This window comes from Sinocyclocheilus anshuiensis, unplaced genomic scaffold (assembly GCF_001515605.1).
Source record: "Sinocyclocheilus anshuiensis isolate Anshui unplaced genomic scaffold, SAMN03320099.WGS_v1.1 scaffold603, whole genome shotgun sequence".
Classification (NCBI taxonomy): Eukaryota; Metazoa; Chordata; class Actinopteri; order Cypriniformes; family Cyprinidae; genus Sinocyclocheilus; species Sinocyclocheilus anshuiensis.
The window spans coordinates 356,118-369,532 of record NW_015551055.1 but is presented as its reverse complement, the minus strand read 5'-3'; the positions used below and the strand labels follow the sequence as shown (position 1 = coordinate 369,532).

General features: G+C 36.6%; 1 protein-coding gene across 3 annotated transcripts in view; it reads right to left on the bottom strand.

The window, feature by feature from the left end:
* LOC107661958 (leucine-rich repeat and calponin homology domain-containing protein 3-like) overlaps nucleotides 1-13,415 on the bottom strand; it is a 47,931-nt gene that overhangs the window by 23,795 nt on the left and 10,721 nt on the right. The gene's annotated exons all lie outside the window — the stretch shown is intronic.

Sequence of the window (13,415 nt, the reverse complement as noted above, 5' to 3'; positions counted from 1 at the left end):
TTTTTTTTTTTTTTTTTTTTTTTACAGGAATTCAGATTTCGTCCAAGTCCATTTTTGACAGCAACTTAGGATATGAGCTTTTTGTCTGAATAGAGCTCAAACTTTTCCAATTCCCTTCCATATTTTCATTTCAGACAGAGGTTGCTCTCTCCAGATAATCGTGAAACACACACTCCCTCTGTGGCGCTGGTCGTAGGGTCAGGATGTATTTTTGGAGAGGGCAGGATTTTAATTACAGGGCCGAGGAAGCTTAGAACAGGGTGTGTGAATGTGAGCGTGAGATGTGATTACAGAGACAAACCAGACCAAAACACAGAGAATAGGGCTAAATAAAGGTTAGCGTGTCATGTTTTCAACGTACATTAATGTCATACGCACAAGTACAGTGCAAATTCAGGCCTTCAGATCCAGTTCTCCACGCTTAGTTTGGACAAATAACCCTCTCAATGATCTTAAACCCAAATTTACTTTCACACTGCAAGAATAATAGCATGTGGAAGTGTGTGTGCGGTTTTTTCTCTTCTTCCCTGCACTGTCCAATTGTCCAATCTGTGCTCTCCTTCTCCAGATCTTTTGTTCAGCTGTTTTATTTGGCAAGGAAGCATTTCCCGCCTCTCCGTTCCCAGTGGGAACTAAAGATTCCCAGGGGCAGCCCACATTTCCCACAATCCCCTGCACTGCTTTGCACTCGCACCAGCCTAACATGGTAGAAAATGAGAGAAATGCCAGTGTGCCCACATCATGGAGAAAGATGATATGTGTGAGTCTGAATAATGCTGAGACACTTATAACACTTACTTTTATCAATAACTCTTTGATAATCAAAAAAATATTTAAATAACACAATGTAACAAAAAAAATTTCACTTAAATTTTGTATGGTTCTTCAGTAATTCTGAGGTGCTGCTAACTATTATAAAGCAATAAGCCCCAAGAAGCCGTGGTTTACAGTGAATTTATAACAGTTAAGGGGCGTTGTTAAAACCCCCTTAGCTGTTATAAATTCACTGTAAACCACGGCTTCATGGGGCTTATTGCTTTTATAAAACGGTTATTTCATATATGTTGTAAGGTTTCACAAAATAAAAAGTGTAATGATATTAATAAAAACATTATTCTTCCGCCAAACAATGTAGTTCCTCAGAATCGGCTGTGGTGCAACAAAGTGGTTGCCAAGCAACACACAGACGTAAACAAAGGTGTATGCTTGTAGAGTAATTTACAACAGCTTCGACCGTGGCTCAGCCAATCAGAATCAAGGACCGGAAATATCCGTTTTATAATGTTCTATTTAATTTCACATAACATCAACACTTTGGTAAATATTTAGGTAGGATACATTTTAGAACGTCTATCATTAATTATGCAACATTGGTTTAGTACAGATACGTTTTTGTAGTAATTTTGAATATTATTTTAAAGATATTTCGCTTTTGCAAGGATGGGAACATTCTAGAAGTTTCTGTAACATTCTGTAATATTCTAGTGCTTTCTGGAACATTCCAGAACATTGTGGGACTAGAAAAATTTAAATACAATTAAAAAAAAAATCATCCAATGTACACTTGGAAGTTTTGGACAGCTCACTTTCGGTAACCGTTTATGTTAAATTAACTGTTTATGTCATTTTTATGCATGAGTAATAACAGATTAGCTTGTATAAATTGTCAACACATCTTTTAGTTTTCATGAGCACTGTTAATGCTACACAAAATGTAATGTGGTTTTCATATTCAGCATGTCAAACTTCTTTAAGAAACATTAAAAATAATAGCATAAGTTTTATAAATCCTTGTTTCACATTGTACAGGGTAATCACACATTAATGGCATCACACATTAATAATTTGACATTTAACAGAAAACTAGATAACAAATAATCATATATAATAGCTGAAAATTATATATATATATATATATATATATATATATATATATATTGTAGGATGGTCCATGTTTTAAACTCTTCTGGCACTTATCCATCTGTATTTCATTCTTTATAATGGTTGGAATAATTTATGTATATACTGTACTGTATTTATTATATTATATATCATATTTAATGTGCATACACTAAGAATATAAGCAAGTCATTCAGAAGCTGATTCCTCAAAGTGCAAACATCACTTTGTTGGCTTTAGTGGCCTGACAACTTCAGTCTCAACCAACGGCATCAGTTTGAGGCAGCACTACTGTTCAGCTGTACAACAGAATCAAGCTCTTTTTTAAAGTTTTTACTAGTTGCAATGAAATTATCTTTAAGATAATCTCTTAGAACTTTCCTGTTTGAGTGGCACTGCTTAATGCTTTCATTTCTGTTCAAGCCATGTTTACTTTGTGTTCCTGGAAATAGTCGCCTAGACGCATCACATTCTCCTCAGGGGCTCACAAACAGCTCCTGCGTGAGGTCTCCAGCTGTGTCTGGGCTCAAAGACACGTACGAATGATTATTATGGCATGACAAAAGTCACCAGCTAATAAGCAGGATTATATCCTGAAGGTCTCACTCTAAATATCTTCTGTCTGTCTGTGTGTGTGTGTGTGTGCGTGCGTGCGTGCGTGCGTGCGTGTGTGCTCGTGTGCGTGTGTGTGTGTGTGGGATGAAGAAACTTCTTAAGAGTGGCAGCTGGTCTACTGATCCCCTCCCCTCTCTCTGAGGAATCAGAGCGTTCTTCTGCCTACTAGCGTCTCTTTAGTGTAACTGAAGCTGGTTTTGCATCTACTGTGTGTGAAAGTGTTAACACACACACACACACACACACACACACACACTCCTCTCCACACCCTGCACTGCTTCTTTAGCCCTAGTCAAATCCCTAATTATACTGTACACTCCACACAAGCTTTATACATTTTTTAACCACATGACTACTTCTACAACATGTGTTGAGGTATGTTGCTTGAAGGGCTCTGTCCCAAGCACAGATTTTTCTCTCTGTACCTGCTGCCAGGAGCTCTAGTCATCCCTGAGATTACCTGAAACATGACGCTGTGTTTCTGTCAACACAACACACTGACTACACCTGATGTGTCAGCCACTGACTCACTTTTATCTGAACAAAACAAAAAAACATTTATGCTGCATTTGTATTTATTAGCAATATCTGTCCTGTCTTAAAGAGGAAGCATATAATTTCTACACCACTCTTCCAATAGGTTTCCGCCTATTCATCCATTGGATAGACAAACAAGTGGTCCCACGGACTCCTGCCCCAAACTCACACCAATGTAAGTAGTATCATATGCTAGTGTACATATTTTTTTAAACAGTGTTTATACACAGTGGAAGGTCAGCCTATTCTTAAGGTGCAGTCACATTCACCGTTGTCTATCGAAACCAGTCATTTCAATAGGAATCTATGCGATTGGGAATTTCGTGTGAGGGCGAAAGCTTTCCCCATGCATATTTTGCAACGGGTTTAAGTTGGTGATGTGGATTTGCCATATTGACCAACAGAAAGCTGCTTGGTTTGAAAGTGACTTCTGTGTGAGCTGTGCTTCACTCATTGCTACACTACTGATAATAACCAATAGTTATTAATAACTAATAACTCTCGTCCATACAACAAAAGCGAACAATTACTGTCAAGCTCCAAAATGAAAAAACGTACACTAAAAAAAATATCATAAAAGTGTGCAATATATTCTAAGGCTTCTGAAGCCATACTGTTTTGTGTGAACCAAAGACTCTCATGTCAAGTTCTCATGTCTTATGATATATTACGACACAATGTTTTGAATCAATCACAAGAACAACTTTTAATAATACTTGTAATAAACCTAAGGCCTTTCCCTCACCAATACTAATCAAAAGGCTTCAGAAGGCAAGGAAAATTGAGCCAAAGTTGAATTGTTTAAGATTTATTTTTTATCATTTTTGCCTTTAGTGATAGAAAGTGAAGTGGGACGGGACCTTTGACAAACTACTTTTGACTTTTTGGAGTATGAGAAGTCTGATTCGTTCCTTTTGTATGGAAAAGAACAGCTTGGATATTCTACCTGACATTTTATTTTTCATAGAAATCTAAGTCATACAAGTTTGGAATAACAAGAGGACGTGTAAATAATCACAATGTTCATTTTTGAAAGAATCAAGGAGGAGAACATATTGAAAAAATGGCATAGTTCACCTTCAAAAGTTTGCCTCAGAGCCACTAGAGAAACAATACTTTATTCCTTCTCTTCCTCTGAAGGAGGAACAACAATAAACCTTGCCATGACTTGACTTTAGATGGGGGCAGAGAAAAAATGAGAGAAAGAAAGGGAGAGGGGGAGCCCGAGAGGGCAGAGGAGGGCAAATCTTGAAAGGGGGCAAGTGAATGAGTAACAGCAGCATGACAATAGCTGTGAAATCATGAATACCGGTCTGAGCCGAGGGGGCGACGGAACAAAAACACACGGGCCAGAATGATTCAACACATTTAACAGAGCACTACTGGAGGCAAAACGTATACTGTGTGTGAGTGTGTGTGTGTGTGTGTGTGTGTGTGTCCGGCCTAGCACACGAGTGCTATTCAAGTACATCAGTAAATTTACCACCAGAAAAAAAGCTGATTGTTTGACCTCACTAGCACTTTTTGAGAGCACTTTGGAGTGCACTGACCAAATCGATCAAAACACAAGTGTGCCACATCCTTTTCATTATTCCTAGCTGCACTATAAAACGGAGTTTATTTTCAGACCTCAGTCTCCAAACAGGCTCTAACATATCAGTAATGTAATCATATACAGTTCAAACACCATAATCCAACAGGACAGGCCTGATTTATACAAGCTTTTAGCACATGTCAAGGTACAACAGGCTTAATTTCATAACAACAGCATAAAGGCCAGTCTGAGTTACTTCAGAAAGCCTACTTAGAGCATTAGCAAGTTTCTGTTGTTTTCCTCTGAGATACTGCTTTTCAAACTAGATTTTCAGTTCTGAGGAAAATGTGAGTGGTGAGAATCAAGCAATTCTGGTTTTCATTCCTCTTTCATTGTAATTTATCTAATTAACAGCACTTTTGAGGAAGCACCAAATATAACCTACAATGTATTGTTTATTTTACATGCATGTAACACATAATAAAGTAACGTTTCCTAGTTTATTTTGAGATATATTTTTGAATTTTTTGTTTTGTTTTGCTATTTTGTGGCAGCCAGTCTCTCTCTCTCATCACATTCAATTCAGATCAATGAAATTGTTTGGCCATGTTTGCCATTTTTGTTTTGTTTTTTGTTGTTTGTTTGTTAGTTTCTATTTGTGTGTGTGAGAGAGAGGTTTTAGTTTGTTTTTGTTGCGGGTTTTTTTGTTTGTTTGTTTTTTGTTTTGTTCAGAGCAAGTTCTGAATAAGAAAGTGGTTGATCCCAACCCTAGTTTTAAATGGATAGTTCATAGTTTCAACTATTTCAAAAACTAATAAAACTGATATATACACATTACAAAATTACTAAACCTTAAACTGAAAACTGAACATATAAATATAAAAGCTAATTTAAAATATTAATAAATACTATAATAGTAAATAAACAATACTAAAAAAACACTGCTAAAGCTTGAGATGAGTCTGCCAAGCAATAAGTCCAATCAGTTAGAAAAGTAAAAGCACACTTCTGCTCAACAAGCCCCTGGATTTAAGTTGTCATAAACGTCACAAAACATGCAAACATGTTATTATAAGTTATTTATTTAATACTCATAGATTTATTCCCATTTTAACTATAAGCAACAGTATTGCAACAGTTCAGTGATGGCTTTGCAAACGTATGGTTAGGGAGTGTCCAATCTCTTCTGTGTGAAGTTTTGCCAATGACAACAATAAAACCCCCCACTGATGTTAATCACTCCACGTATGGGTCTATGGGCCAGTACCATCAACAACACTATCTTCAAACGCTCTGAATGAACAGAGGGGTCTGTGTGCATCCTTTTAATCTACGGTCAACGGCCCAGCACTTAGACTACAGAGTTATCTTTGTCTTTAAACATCGATGGAGGCCAGGCCACAAAAGGTCAAGCTGTTGGATTTAACCAACCAAACATTTAGGGGGCCGCCGAGTTCTACCACACAACTCCACCAGTGCGGTGAGAGCCTTTTGTGTTCAAACCCACGTCAATTACTTTCAAAACTAATGATTTTTCACCTCTCTCTCTAAACAGTTTTATTCAAATCATAATTAAACACCAACATGTCTAAACTGACAAGCAGTAAAACAACCACAAAGACAGTTTATCTGTAGCCACACACGGGGTTAAGTGTCTTTCTTTGGAGCTCAATGAGTAAATCAATGGTTATCAGTTTTTCTGCAAAAGAAACCACTAACGCTTGAGTTACCAGCCCAGAAGATACCATTTAAATTCATCAGATCTGTCATGTCTAGTGACGCATGTACTTCACACAACAACACAGAGGACATGAAGGGAACATCAGCACTGATTATCCTTCTGAATAATTACATTTTTAACCTAAACAAATAAATTAAGAACAAACCATTTCAGTACTTATAGTGTGAAAATTATTTTTCAAAAAGTATGACTGTTGCGGCTTTAATTTCCACCACGGTGAGCAATTTTGCCCATAATAAAGTTTGAATCTAAAATTATTGGTTACAGTGTTTTTATCGTTAACTAAGTCATTAACATTATTTAAAATAAAGCTGAAATTAAATAAATATTAAATGAAAAACTTAAATGCAAAAATATTAATACTTAGAAACACTTACAGTTAAATACTTAGAAATGTGGCACCTAACTGAAATAAAAAATAATAATAACTAAAATGACTAAAACAAATAAAATAAATTAAAGTTAAAAATAAATATTTAAAAACTAATAAAACTGATATATACACATTACAAAATTACTAATCCTTAAACTGAAAACTGAACATATAAATATAAAAGCTCATTTAAAATATTAATAAATACTATAATAGTAAATAAACAATCCTAAAAAAAACACTGATAAAGCTTGAGGTGAAATATGAGATGTGATGTGTAAAGAAAACAACGTAAATGTCACTTATGAGTAGTATTTTTACTGTGCATTATTTCCAGTCAAGTTTTAATTTTGTCAAATTATGCAAAAAGTGTGAAAATATTATTTTATAATTTTTTTTTATCTTTTTTATAATTTTGTACAAATTTGAATGGAATTGGCAGAAATGACTCTGTGGTCAGAACTGTCTTTATTTTATGAATAAAATAATGAAAACTATTAGGTGGCATTTTTGTTGTGCTTCTTTATTTATTAGTTTTGGTAATACATTAATATATTAGTATTAGAATAAATTAGTATATTTGTCCCCTTTCTTATTTAGTTTTCTTTACTTCTTCCCTGAAGCCATCCCTCATCTGTGACGTTTAATAACAATAACAATATTGAGACAATAAGTAAAACTCTGATCATTCACCAGGATTGTAAAAGTTGACTTTACATAAGCAACACTTAATGAAGTAAACTCAGACGGAGTATTTACTCATAGCGCACATGCCAGCCTGACACTATACGGGCTAAGGCTGCTAATGTGTGTGTGTGTATGAGTGTACCAGCATCTATGCAAACTTTCCAAGCTGGCAGGCAAAGTTGTGATGGAAAAAATCTTTGCATCAACAGCAAACTCAAAGATCTGTTGCTATAACCCCATAAACACAACTAACTTCTAACACAGAGCTTTAATGGGCAGGTTTGTGAAGGTGGAAGCATGGCTCATGGTCTAATCAGATTATGTTGTGTTGTTCTGGGCACTTGATCTCATTGCTGTGGAGGTGGTTCAGCGGTGACTCAAGACGCTCTATACAGCAGGAGCTCGTATCTGTTACACAACACTGAAGAAACTAGACAGTGCGGTGAAATCCATCTCACAATCAAGACGAGGATAGCGGATGCGTTCTGTTACCATAACAACCAAATCATCATGTGTCAAAACAAACAGAATGCAGTCAATTAGCGATCAAAGCAGACATATATATGTTATTGAATAGATTACTCAATGTAATAATGCGGTGAAAAGTGAATTTCTAATTTAGCATGTTTAGAGCGCATGCCTCTTTGTGCTGTTATTGTGAGTTATGTGTAACTTGCTCAATTTTTTTTATCTGAAATGCATGTTTGAGCGCTGTTGTTAAACAAATAGATTTTCTGCTGTGAAGATGTGGTTTCACCAATGCCTGGATAACCCTGAAAAATTTTACTTTTTAATAGGTATTTATTTGCTAAGGCAATTCACATTAGTGAAATTTCAGCTAGATTTTTATGTATAAAGCACAGCTCAAGTGAAAGTCACTTTCAAACCAAGCAGTTTTCAGTAGATCAACACTCAAATCCATGAAGCCGACTTGAATGTATTGCAAAATCTGCATGGGGAAATTTTTCACCCTCACATGAAATTTCAGATTGAGTGGATTCCTATTAAAATGACTGGATTTCACTGAATGACGGTAAATGTGACCTCACTTTAAGAGTTAAAGGGGTCATATGGCGTTGCTAAAAAGAACATTATTTTGTGTATTTGGTGTAATGCAATGTTTACGTGGTTCAAGGTAAAAAAAAACTCATTATTTTCCACATACAGTACATTATTGTTGCTCCTCTATGTCCTGCCTTTCTGAAACGCGTCGATTTTTGCAAAGCTCATCGTTTTGAAAAGTGCGGTGTGCTCTGATTGGCCAGCTATCCAGTGCGTTGTGATTGGCCGAATACCTCGACCGTGTGATGGAAATGTTACGCCCCTTACCAGGTTCTGGAAACTTTCCTACGTAAAATGCGCTGCACACACTCGAATATTTGGGTTGTACTGTTCTGGAACAGTGTTGTAAATAAAACTTAACCACTGATTTCTAGTTGTGTCCTCTTTTGGAAGGCCAAACAAAGTAGTTTGGCTTTTGCAACGAAACACACAGCGTCTTCACGACATGGCGGCGGCGGTAACAATACTACAGCGAGAATAAAAGTTACTCCTTCCTTCTTTGCGTATACATTTGGGCGGTGTTATGCAAATCTTCCCACACAGTGACGTAGATGGCATGTTTGAACAAGGCATTTTAGGAAGGCGTGGATGAGCGTTCACTTTTATAAAGAATATCTCTTTGGGTTTGAGACTTTAATCTTTGCGACTTTACGGATTTTCTGCACAAACAGCTTTTAACACTCCATAGACAAAAAAACTAAAACATGAAATCTCATCATAAGACCCCTTTAAATTGATACCTCAGATTGTGAGCCATCATGGTGCACCATCAAATGTGTAAAATACAATTCTGTATACATTAAAAGTGAAGCCCGTGACGGGATTTTTCATAACAATTTTTGCTTAAAAATAATAACTAATTAATGCATGTGAAGGACTCAAATGTGCATGCAGGCTACAAGTATTGGTAGGCCATGTTTATGAATTTTATAATTAATTTGTAAACTGTTACTATTAATAGCATGTATCTGTGCTGAAATGGATTAAATTGATAAATCATGAACATCCCTCTAGCAACCACCCAAAACAACGTAGCAACCACATAACAGCACTGCAAAACCTTAACAACCAAACGGCAACTCCCTGGCAAACAAAAGCCCTTGCTTTATGGAGTTTTGCACAGGCAAGCACAGCTCTGGTCAAACACACTAAAAACAATCAACTAATACTAACTGTCAGTGTGATAATCCTCAATGTTCTCTCTCTAGATAATCTATACCAGAGATCTGGTATGGTCTCGCTCGCTCTCAACCAAACATTCGCCATGCTCTCAAGCACACACATGCACAAACACAGTAATCACCCCCGGAGCTTCTCTAAAGCGTAATGGGAGATGGTGATTCTGCCATCTGGACACGCTTCATGTTACATAACTTATCAGGAGCTGGTGTTCATCAAACAGTTGAATCTCAATCAGATTTGAACTTTCACATCCTATCGAGTATGCTTATGTGGAAAGGAGAGGAGCGGTTTTCAGATCAGATATATTGAGACACCATATGAACTGTGTGTTCATTAAACATAGCCATGTGTGCAGTGAGATATCACCCCATGTGTGCATGTAAGTGATGTTAGCTCAGAATGTGTGCATTTGAATGAAGCATGGAATGGTTCAGAGAACATTCTGCAAACATTTACACCGGGGCATTCTCATTTTGCCCAACAATTGTGTGTTCAGCGATACACAAAAGCACAAAGCAGCAACAATTCTAATGAATTTTTTAACAAACAAATTTCTGTGTCTGTAAAGATTGTATTAATTTTTAGATAAACAGAAGTATGTTATTGCTAATTTTGAGTAAATACTGTGTAAAATAGTTTTACTTTTGTGTATGTTGCTTTGTCATCATTTATATATATGTGTGTGTGTATATATGAAGAGTTCCAATGCAAAAGCCTCCAAAAGCCATCTTGGTCAAAAATTAGATACTGAGTGAATGCTCTCCACACATAGTATATGTTCATCATGTACTTTCACTTCAAATGCGCTAAATGTGTGTGTGTGTGTGTGTGTGTGTGTGGAGTATGGATACCCAAAAGTCTCTATTTTGTAAATATGGGCCCTGGAAGAGGTTAAATTAGTTTATTTTGCTTTGGCTACAGTCGGTAATCCTAGTGGTGACAACAACCATGCATGTCACTTCTGCATGCTGCGTCATACTCTGTGACATAAAGTGTCACTCTTTTCACAGCTTTTGCCGGCTCTGTGATACCCATACTAGGAATTAGTGCTCTGCATTTAACCCATCCTTTATGCTAAGCAATAAGTCACCTGGCAGTTCTCTCCGAACTGCTGCCAGCATTAAGTCTGAGTATGATTCAGTGGGGGCTCTATATCAGCATGGCTGTGATTAGGCCAGAGGCAATCACAGCTCCTGATATAGAGCCGGTATCACTCGAGTACGAGATTAAACAAGAAACAACGGAGCGCCTAATAAAACCCTCTTTTGTGCGGAACTACTTCCTTCCGCCACGGATTCAAAGCTCAAGTTGACAGTTAAACATACGTCACTTTTAGAATTCGTATCAAGGGCATGTGCTGCTTCAGTTAGGTTATTAGTGAGAAATAATGAGGTTATAAGAGAGAAACAATGCGGCAAGACATGCATCCAAATGAGAGAGAGAGAGACCACAAAGCTAGACGTGTCTTCTTATATTAACTAACATACTCTATGATTAGCTCAGTGAATAATTTAAAAAAAAACATAGACCCGGCCAGAACAAGCGGAGTGATATAAAATTGTGAAAGGGTGTTCCTGTAGCGATACCAGTACAATATCTCACGGTTCTCAACAATCAGATTTGAGAACCAGAACGAACTGTTGTATAAATACACATGTATAATGACAATATCCATAGAATAGTATATATATATATATACACACACAAATACATATATAATGACTACTATATATTGTATTATTATGGAGTCATGCAGGGGGAAAAAATATTTCCCTCATTTTTATTTAGTTAAATCATAGCAACAATTTAACTAAAACAAGGGAACAAATGAATAAGTCACAATATCTTTTTTTTCCACATGTCATGCAGGGCTTTGTATAATATAACAACAAATTAAATATGTGACCCTGGACCACAAAACGTCATATGGGTCAATGTTTCGAAATTGAGATTTATAAATCATCTGAAAGCTGAATACATAAGCTTTCCATTGATGTATGGTTTGTTTGGATAGGACAATATTTGGCCGAGATACAACTATTGTATCTGGAAATCTGGAATCTGAGGATGCAAAAAAATCAAAACACTGAGAAAATCGCCTTTAAAGTTGTCCAAATGAAGTTCTTAGCAATGCATATTACTAATCAAAACTGAAGTTTTAATATATTTACGGTAGGAAATTTACAAAATATCTTCATGGAACATGATCTTTACTTAATATCCCAATTATTTTTGGCATAAAAGAAAAATCAATAATTTTGACCCATACAATGTATTTTTGGCTATTGCTACAAATATACCCCAGCGACTTAAGACTGGTTTTGTGCTCCAGGGTCACATATTAGTTTACAATCCTTGAAAACCGGGATAAAGTTACTTAAAGTTATAGGACAAAGCAGAGACATACAAGACTTCAATACTGTGAATTAGGGCTGCACGAAAATCGCGCGAATATGAACGTGGTTTTGTGCAGCAACTCAGTGAACAACGGCTCTGTGTAGTTAATGCTGCTCAATGTGAAAGCCCGCAGGTGATGGAGATTTACCGCTGATTACAGAACCGGCTTTACTGATAAGATGCGAGTTAAATATCGCATGCGATTTATCGTGCAGCCCTACTGTGAATGCACTCATTTTTCAGCATACTCGAACCTTGTTACAACTCCACAAACAAAGCATAAAGTGCCAGTTATCGCAACCCGACTAATCCAGAAAGATGTGAAAAAGTTAAATAAAAGTGTCACACAGCAAAAATAGCTCTACAACTCTTACAGGAATAAATCTGAGAAGAGTTTCTGTGAGTCTGCAATGGTCTCTGCTGCAGGAAGAGTGATATTAAATACAGCATCCGTGAGATTGCCGTCTTGTTTTTCATTATAATGGATATCTGTAAAAAAAACAAACAAAAAAAAAAAAAGCAATATAGCAATCATAAGCCGAGGGTTTCTAGCTGTGCTCCTCTCTTGAGATTTGAGACCTTCTGACCATCTGTTGTGCTTTAAAAGTGTGAGGGAGAGGAAGAGGAAGAGAGAGAAAAAGAGGGAGGGAGCCGAAAGTTTGTCACTGAGGAGAAGCAGAAGTTGAAGTCGAGGAGCCCACATCCTGTGGCTGTGTAGTGAAAATGCAACTGTAAGGGGAAACAGAACAACACTGTGGCGCAGTCACACTCAGTTCTCACTCATGGACAATTATCTGCATTTTTCACATATATGCACTCCAGACCTAAACATGTTAAATGACCACGCACATACACACTCCAACAGCTGGCACTGAAAGGAAGCACACACTCTTACAAAACACAGCTGGCGAACACTCAAAACATAATGGCATAAAACAGACAACCACACAAACTTGAACTTGTGCCTATCAGAGCTGAATTCATAAAAAATCCTCTCTATCTCTGAGAGGTTCATTTGCATAGGCAAAATATGACCTGATGTTTAATATTCATTAGTAATGTGCAAGGTTGACCACATCCTAACACATCAGGAAATACTTTTATGAAAAAAGGATCTGAATGTACGGTGGCCAAGAAGTGCAGAACAAATCACAATTCTGAAAACAAAATAACAAATTACAAATGCAAATGCAAGTCTAAAAAACAAAATAACAATTCAGAAAGCACAACAACAATTCAGAAAACATTATAACAAGTCAGAAAACACAATGACAAATTCGAAAACAAAATAACAAGTCAGAAAACACAACGACAAATCCGAAAACAAATTAACAAGTCAGAAAACACAAGACAAATCCGAAAACAAATTAACAAGTCAGAAAACACAA